At 34.3% G+C, this 9,376-nt stretch overlaps 1 long non-coding RNA gene across 15 annotated transcripts; it reads left to right on the top strand.

Annotated features, from left to right (window-relative positions):
• The first annotated feature begins 284 nt into the window (after nucleotides 1-284).
• Nucleotides 285-4,937, top strand: LOC146899328 (uncharacterized). 15 transcript variants are annotated; one of them, XR_015021666.1, is made up of 8 exons: nucleotides 285-699; nucleotides 1,225-1,340; nucleotides 1,439-1,535; nucleotides 1,812-1,914; nucleotides 2,870-2,943; nucleotides 3,067-3,208; nucleotides 3,872-3,972; nucleotides 4,694-4,937. It is a non-coding gene; the product is annotated as an uncharacterized LOC146899328 (long non-coding RNA). The 15 variants fall into 15 exon arrangements; XR_015021661.1 differs by having other exon boundaries at nucleotides 1,439-1,569; XR_015021658.1 differs by having other exon boundaries at nucleotides 1,439-1,575.
• The last annotated feature ends 4,439 nt before the right edge of the window (nucleotides 4,938-9,376 follow it).

The raw sequence follows: 9,376 nt of genomic DNA, 5'->3' as shown, positions 1-9,376 counted from the left end.
CATATCTACCACTTCCATGGTTGATTTTAGAGTTTTCAAAAACGGCCAAAATGAGGGTTAAGTGAATTTCCTTGTTAATTCACTACAAGAAAATTGAACATTTGCGACACATAATTTGCAACTGTTGGCCTCTGAAGGGTCGCAAAGTGTCTTTTTTTGGATTTTAGTGATGGCACATGCAACAGTTTGGTTAAGGGTCGCAATATTTTGGCCTTTTGGAGCATTCACGGCGCCAAGTGAAATATTGGAAATATAGAAATCCCTCTCAGTCTCTCACCAAGACTAAGCTCTCTCACTTTTCTAAAAAAATAAAAAAAATCTAACTGCTCTCACTCTTTATCTCCAAAAAAATTTCCCTCAGCAAAAAAAATTTCTCTCCCCAAAATCCTCTTCGTTGAATCTCAAATTGTTACTTGTTTCTCTCAAATTGTAAATCTTTCCCTTCCGCGTTGAATCTCAAACCTCTTTCCATTTCAAATCATGAACCAAATCTCACAAACCTCTCGCCGTTCTTCCGTCGGATCCGACTCCTTCGTTGAATCTCAAACCCAAATCTTCAAAATCATTCATGAGATCCGAGAGAGGGAGGAGAAAGAAGCTGAACCCAAATCCAACGCTTTCAATCAATCAAAGAGAAGAACATCAATTTCACGGCGGAACATCAACCCTTTTGGAATTATCCAGCTTGGTCCAAAAGCAGTGAGTTACTTCGTTTATTTTAGTTCTGTTCATGTTGTTGTTTATGAATTCTTTCTTTTCCCTATGTTATGGCACTTCCGATTGGGATTTGGATCTCTGATTAGTGATTTATTAGAATATCAATGTTTAATTCATAACCTAAGATTTTTTTTTAAATTAATAATTTGAATTATTTTATTGACAAGCCAACAATTTGAGCAATGATTGTTCAGTAAAAAAGGGGTCTTTTTTTAGGGTTAAGGTTGCAAAAGCTGCTATTAGATATTGGGGATTTCATTATAATTGATTATTTTCTTGTTATGTTTATTGTGATGGCTTGCAATATCTTGATGCTTCATGAAAACCGGATTGATTATTAAAAGCAATACAAGAGAAGAAATTTGTTCGATATTTGATGAGTGAAGGTAGCATAATGTAATTATTTAAGCCCTTTTAGAGATAAATATTTTTTTTTATGAAGATTTATAAATGTTCTGCATAAGTTTGTAACTGTCATGTGTATGTGTTTGTTTGTAACTATGTAAGCTCTTTGGAGTTGATGAGGAGTGAATGCCTTGGCTTGTTCTTCTAAGTTGCAGCAATGAACAAGACACAATTGACGTTCCTGAACACATAAAAGACCCAAGATGGCTTTGATGAAGGTAAACAAAGAGATATATTTGTGTGGAATTCCCTATATCCTTGTTTATGACCATATTTTATAATTCACTTTTTTGTCATGATATTCAACTTTTGACAGGTTAAGTGAAAATACAATTTGTTTAAAGAATTGATATCCAGTAAAGTCATTGGTAGTTGTATGTCAAACTACCTAATGACATTGAAGACATCTTAAGGTGGATAACAATACAAAATCCAGCAAAGGACTTGGTAGTTGTATGTCATACTAAATCAAAATAATATATCTTCATATTTGCTTGTTATTCGTTTATGCTATATGTCCACAGCTTCATGTACCATTTTCTGGTTTTGCTATTGTGTTGGTGATCCCTGGAATGGTCCTTTTAAAATAAAAGTGTGTGTTCTTGTTTAGTTCTATTTTATTTTCCTAGACTAGATAATGACTTTAATAATGACTAGCTATGTGCTCTGTTAATTTGGAAAACACTTAGGTGCATTAGATTATACTTGTTGCCTATATGAGTGTTGGATCCTTGCCTGCGCATCTAGTTCTTCCACCAGATTATGTTCAGCCTGTTGTATCTGTTGATGCAGGTATAATTTGTAAATTTAGCACAACACTTAGGTGCATTTCCTTATGTGCTTTTGGTATGGTTCTCAACTTAAAATACACATTTTGTGGTTATAACAAACTCTGAGAAAATTATGGATTTGAGAAAATCATAGGTAATTAAGAATCATAGGTTCACCTAAGGAAATGCACCTAAGTTTTTTCCTGAAATTGTTTTTTACTTTTTCTTATTAGCCAGTCATTTATAATCATTGTTGTATTTTGTTTTCTATATCGTTCATTTTTATCATTTTCCATCTTTATGCATATAGATGGAGAAGCTAAGATTCTAATTTGGTTGAGTGAGATTGAGTGCTTCAAAAATAAATAGAGGATTTTATGTTCATGGTATATAGTTAAGAGACGATTCTAGTAGACTCTAAGGATGCTTGGGATTCAGGTGCTTTTGGTGATTTTGGGGTAGTAGAGTCTTTTGGTCCTTACTGAAGTATTGTTTAGTAACATAGGAATTAGACTTTGGTCTCTTGATCCAATTTATAGTTTCTTGATCCAATTTATAGTTCTTGATCCAATTAAATTTATATGTAATTTTTTAATTTAAAAAATCAATTTGGCTACGTGATGGAGGGTTAAAGCTGAAATTTATCGGTGAAATTAAATGCAGTTGAGATATGTACTTGGGCTGATGTCTTCAATATTTTATTCAAATTACTTGAATATGTAGTTGCAGAACCTTCATGGTTCATGTCATTGACGTAGGCTGATGGGCACATCAAATACTTGAATATGTAGTTATATTATATGCAGTCATTAGCCTTTGTTACCAGCTAAAATCTGAATTTTTTATGTCTAGATCATGTAGTTAGCATGTGTGGCACCTTTGTTTTAAGCTGTTTAGGCACTGTGTTAGCTTTTCAACTCGCTTGTTTTGCTTATCTTGTCCATAAAATAACCATTTTTGTTTCTCAAATTTCTTAGGCATACAATGTTCACAAAAGACTTGCTTATGTGATTGATAAATTTGACAAGAAAGCTATAGAGCAATTAATCGGGTAAGAAATCTAGCCGTCTTTTCATTTTCCTCCATGTATTGCCCTCTACCTTTTTTCTTTGAGGTACTTTTCTATTTTAGAATTCATTCACTGTCAATGTATTTTTCACTTTAAAATGTGTAGGATGTTCTGATCTAGTGTCAAGAAGTTGAAGATCACTAGGGTAGACACATTTCGGAGTTAGAAATATATACATGAAAAGGGCCACCTCTTCAATGATAACAATTAACTTGTCAAAGAAAGAGCTAAATGCATCTGTCAGAAGGTAAGATTGGCTTAATTAGGCTGTTCATGAATCTTAGGATCTGAATTCTCTGTTCGTGTGCAATTTAAAAAATTTAATTTATCTCATGTGCAACTTAAAAAATTTAATTAATGAACTTGTATGAACAATTGTAGAGTAGGGAGATATAATGTTTTCTTTTTCATTACGAAGACTTTACAATATCTGGAAAAGTCTTGAGCTAAGGAGCACGACCTTGGTCTAGTAATTAAAGGTTTTACATGCTAATTGTTAATGGTACTGAATTGGTTGATTTAGTAGCTGGAAAAGTGAAAGCATATACAAATGCCATTATGTCTCATTCTTTTTCACATTCATATTTTTCCATTATAGTGATTTATACTTGGTTTAAACATATGTTTAGTCGTGATAACTGTAGCAATATTTGGTCCTTGACATTATCTCTTCATTAAACAAATGAGGTGGTAAATGTCAGTCTAGATAGCACTGCATGTCATTGTGTTCAAAGTCTAAAGTCCATATGTTCTATCTTTTCTACGTATAGCCTGAACACATGAGATAAAAGGATGCTTTTCATTGAAATTACACATAAAACATATATATGCTTAGATAATGGGTTCACTCAATTTATTATTGATTATATATGTAATTTCACAAGTAGTTATTATATATTCTTGCTTGTAGGAAATAAGAGATGGATGAAAATATAGTACGGGAGATATGTATTCAGTTTCTCATAAAAGCTCCAACGGTCATTTGTCAATGAAACGGCAAAGGAAAAAACTGTAAGTTCCCTTATTTTAACTTACTCATCCTTTTAATCTCCGAAAGGATATTGTTATAGGGGAGATTTTTGGGAAGGGGAGTGTTGTTGTGGTGTGTGGCTGTTGGTGGTTTTGTTTTTCGGCCTATAGCTGTTTCAGGTGGGCAGCAGCACCTGCTGCGTATATCTGTGGTGTGGATGATGCAGTTCTTTTTCTAGTGCTATGATGTTTGCCTGTTGTTTTTGGGAATGTTTTTGCTTGGGCTGTCCTGTATTGCGTATACACTGGGACATTGTATTGCTTTTTTCGGCTACATTATCCTCTCCTTGAGGGTTTAGGTGCCTTTAATAATATTTGCTGTTGAAAAAAAAAATCTCTGAAATCAAATATCTTGTCATTTAACTGTTAAGCACTAAGCTCCATCGCCTGTTCATTTCATTTCTGCTATAAACTATGTAAATCAAATTTGGTAAAAACTCACAAAATTTGCTATGTTATGTTTGTGTGTCTGCAAAATGCTATGTTATGCCAAGATTATTTGGATTTAAAAGTGTTATGTTTACCCTTCATGGTGTCATCAACTTGTTTGTTTTTTATTGCGTGGGCTTTTCATTTTAAACTTCTTTAGGAATTCTATAGGATACCATATATGCAAGTATTCTATAAGATACCATGTATGCAAGTATTGAAATGTTGAAGGTTTAAGCTATATTTGTTCTTATTTTATGTTTCTGTCTTTCAGGCATGGACATGTGGAGGATACAAACGGAAGGGAAATTTATTGGTCTCCATCTTATTACCTTTAGAATCATTTAGAATTAGAATTATTTTAGTTTGTTCTTTTTGATACATATTATACGATGTTTATAAACATCATTTTAGTTGAAACTGTCAATCATAAAATTTGTATTGATCTGGAAGTCGTGTCCTGAGTGTTTGATGCCACCTATAATTTTATATGAATGTAAAATTCAAATTTTAGTTTATGGATTAGTTCATATTTTTTTTTATTAAGAGTTCATATTTTATAATTTATTATTATTTTTTTTAAATATATTTCAAAAATTGCGACAGTTCAAAAGGGTCGCAATGAGTCTGTTTTTTAAATAGTTTTCATCAATTGCGACTGTTATAAACTGTCGCAACACCCCTTTCAAACAAAAAAATGTACTTTGCGACTGTTATGAATTGTCGCAACACCCCTTTCAAAAAAAATGTACTTTGCGACTGTTATGAACTGTCGCGATACCCATTGCGGCTGTTGCAGCGGCTGTTTCTTGAACTGTCGCAAAATGCTGTTGCGACCCCAACATCCCTAACAGTTCGAGAACAGTCGCAGTTGTGGATTTGCGACCCTTAGAACAGTCGCAATCCGTCATTTTAAGGGTCGCAAAATGCATTTTTTCTTGTAGTGATTTATGGATTTCACTCGTTTTTGACCCTTTTTCTTTCACTAAAAAGGGCATAGAGTGGCCTTGCGTTATGGAATCGAAGCATGTAATAGTTCCTAGGAAATCTAACAAGCATATCTACCACTTCCATGGTTGATTTTAGAGTTTTCAAAAACGGCCGAAATGGGGGTTAAGTGAATTTCCTTGTTAATTTGCGGAATTCCTTCATTTTTGACCCTTTTTCTTTCAATAAAAATGGCATAAAGTGGCCTACCCTTATTGAATCGAAGCATGTAATAGTTCCTAGGAAATCTAACAAGCATATCTACGACTTCCATGGTTGATTTTGAAGTTTTCAAAAACGGACGAAATGGGGGTTAAGTGAATTTCCTTGTTAATTTACCGATCACTCGTTTTTGACCCTTTTTCTTTCAATAAAAAGGGCATAAAGTGGCCTAGCCTTATTGAATCGAAGCATGTAATAGTTCCTAGGAAATCTAACAAGCATATATACCACTTCCATGGTTGATTTTAAAGTTTTCAAAAACGGCCAAAATGAGGGTTAAGTGAATTTCCTTGTTAATTTATGGATTTCACTCGTTTTTGACCCTTTTTCTTTCACTAAAAAGGGCATAGAGTGGCCTTGCCTTATTGAATCGAAGCATGTAATAGTTCCTAGGAAATCTAACAAGCATATATACCACTTCCATGGTTGATTTTAGAGTTTTCAAAAACGGCCGAAATGGGGGTTAAGTGAATTTCCTTGTTAATTTGCGGAATTCCCTCATTTTTGACCCTTTTTCTTTCAATAAAAATGGCATAAAGTGGCCTACCCTTATTGAATCGAAGCATGTAATAGTTCCTAGGAAATCTAACAAGCATATCTACGACTTCCATGGTTGATTTTGAAGTTTTCAAAAACGGACGAAATGGGGGTTAAGTGAATTTCCTTGTTAATTTACCGATCACTCGTTTTTGACCCTTTTTCTTTCACTAAAAAGGGCATAAAGTGGCCTAGCCTTATTGAATCGAGGCATGTAATAGTTCTTAAGAAATCTAACAAGCATATCTACGACTTCCATGGTTGATTTTAGAGTTTTTAAAAACGGTCGAAATGGGGGTTAAGTGAATTTCCTAGTTAATTTACGGATTTCCCTCGTTTTTGACCCTTTTTCTTTCACTAAAAAGGTCATAAAGTGGCCTAGCCTTATTGAATCGAAACATGTAACAGTTCCTAGGAAATCTAACTAGAATATCTACGACTTCCATGGTTTATTTTAGAATTTTTAAAAGCGGCCAAAATGGGGGTTAAGTGAATTTCCTTGTTAATTTACGGATTTCCCTCGTTTTTGACCCTTTTTCTTTCACTAAAAAGGTCATAAAGTGGCCTAGCCTTATTGAATCGAAGCATGTAATAGTTCCTAGGAAATCTAACAAGCATATCTACGACTTCCATGGTTGATTTTGAAGTTTTCAAAAACGGACGAAATGGGGGTTAAGTGAATTTCCTTGTTAATTTACCGATCACTCGTTTTTGACCCTTTTTCTTTCACTAAAAAGGGCATAAAGTGGCCTAGCCTTATTGAATCGAAGCATGTAATAGTTCCTAGGAAATCTAACAAGCATATATACCACTTCCATGGTTGGTTTGAAAGTTTTCAAAAACGGCCGAAATGGGGGTTAAGTGAATTTCCTTGTTAATTTACGGATTTCCCTCGGTTTTGACCCTTTTTCTTTCACTAAAAAGGTCATAAAGTGGCCTAGCCTTATTGAATCGAAACATGTAACAGTTCCTAGGAAATCTAACTAGAATATCTACGACTTCCATGGTTTATTTTAGAATTTTTAAAAGCGGCCAAAATGGGGGTTAAGTGAATTTCCTTGTTAATTTACGGATTTCACTCATTTTTGACCCTTTTTCTATCACTAAAAAGGGCATAAAGTGGCCTAGCCTTATTGAATCAAAGCATGTAATAGTTCTTAACAAATCTAACAAGCATATCTACGACTTCCATGGTTGATTTTAGAGTTTTCAAAAACGGCCGAAATGGGGGTTAAGTGAATTTCGTTGTTAATTTACGGATTTCCCTCGTTTTTGACCCTTTTTCTTTCACTAAAAAGGGCATAAAGTGGCCTAGCCTTATTGAATTGAAGCATGTAATAGTTCCTAGGAAATCTAACTAGCATATCTACCACTTCCATGGTTGATTTTAGAGTTTTCAAAAACGGCCAAAATGAGGGTTAAGTGAATTTCCTTGTTAATTTATGGATTTCACTCGTTTTTGACCCTTTTTCTTTCACTAAAAAGGGCATAGTGTGGCCTTGCCTTATGGAATCGAAGCATGTAATAGTTCCTAGGAAATCTAACAAGCATATCTACCACTTCCATGGTTGATTTTAGAGTTTTCAAAAACGGCCGAAATGGGGGTTAAGTGAATTTCCTTGTTAATTTGCGGAATTCCCTCATTTTTGACCCTTTTTCTTTCAATAAAAATGGCATAAAGTGGCCTACCCTTATTGAATCGAAGCATGTAATAGTTCCTAGGAAATCTAACAAGCATATCTACGACTTCCATGGTTGATTTTGAAGTTTTCAAAAACGGACGAAATGGGGGTTAAGTGAATTTCCTTGTTAATTTACCGATCACTCGTTTTTGACCCTTTTTCTTTCACTAAAAAGGGCATAAAGTGGCCTAGCCTTATTGAATCGAGGCATGTAATAGTTCTTAAGAAATCTAACAAGCATATCTACGACTTCCATGGTTGATTTTAGAGTTTTTAAAAACGGTCGAAATGGGGGTTAAGTGAATTTCCTAGTTAATTTACGGATTTCCCTCGTTTTTGACCCTTTTTCTTTCACTAAAAAGGTCATAAAGTGGCCTAGCCTTATTGAATCGAAACATGTAACAGTTCCTAGGAAATCTAACTAGAATATCTACGACTTCCATGGTTTATTTTAGAATTTTTAAAAGCGGCCAAAATGGGGGTTAAGTGAATTTCCTTGTTAATTTACGGATTTCCCTCGTTTTTGACCCTTTTTCTTTCACTAAAAAGGTCATAAAGTGGCCTAGCCTTATTGAATCGAAGCATGTAATAGTTCCTAGGAAATCTAACAAGCATATCTACGACTTCCATGGTTGATTTTGAAGTTTTCAAAAACGGACGAAATGGGGGTTAAGTGAATTTCCTTGTTAATTTACCGATCACTCGTTTTTGACCCTTTTTCTTTCACTAAAAAGGGCATAAAGTGGCCTAGCCTTATTGAATCGAAGCATGTAATAGTTCCTAGGAAATCTAACAAGCATATATACCACTTCCATGGTTGGTTTGAAAGTTTTCAAAAACGGCCGAAATGGGGGTTAAGTGAATTTCCTTGTTAATTTACGGATTTCCCTCGGTTTTGACCCTTTTTCTTTCACTAAAAAGGTCATAAAGTGGCCTAGCCTTATTGAATCGAAACATGTAACAGTTCCTAGGAAATCTAACTAGAATATCTACGACTTCCATGGTTTATTTTAGAATTTTTAAAAGCGGCCAAAATGGGGGTTAAGTGAATTTCCTTGTTAATTTACGGATTTCACTCATTTTTGACCCTTTTTCTATCACTAAAAAGGGCATAAAGTGGCCTAGCCTTATTGAATCAAAGCATGTAATAGTTCTTAACAAATCTAACAAGCATATCTACGACTTCCATGGTTGATTTTAGAGTTTTCAAAAACGGCCGAAATGGGGGTTAAGTGAATTTCGTTGTTAATTTACGGATTTCCCTCGTTTTTGACCCTTTCTATTTCACTAAAAAGGGCATAAAGTGGCCTAGCCTTATTGAATTGAAGCATGTAATAGTTCCTAGGAAATCGAACTAGCATATCTACCACTTCCATGGTTGATTTTAGAGTTTTCAAAAACGGCCAAAATGAGGGTTAAGTGAATTTCCTTGTTAATTTATGGATTTCACTCGTTTTTGACCCTTTTTCTTTCACTAAAAAGGGCATAGAGTGGCCTTGCGTTATGGAATCGAAGCATGTAATAGTTCC

The sequence above is a fragment of the Medicago sativa genome, chromosome 8, assembly GCF_051527215.1.
Source record: "Medicago sativa cultivar Bolivia chromosome 8, Bolivia_mono, whole genome shotgun sequence".
NCBI classification, from domain to species: Eukaryota; Viridiplantae; Streptophyta; class Magnoliopsida; order Fabales; family Fabaceae; genus Medicago; species Medicago sativa.
The sequence above is the reverse complement of the archived record's forward strand: the minus strand, read 5'-3'. Positions and strand labels throughout refer to the sequence as shown.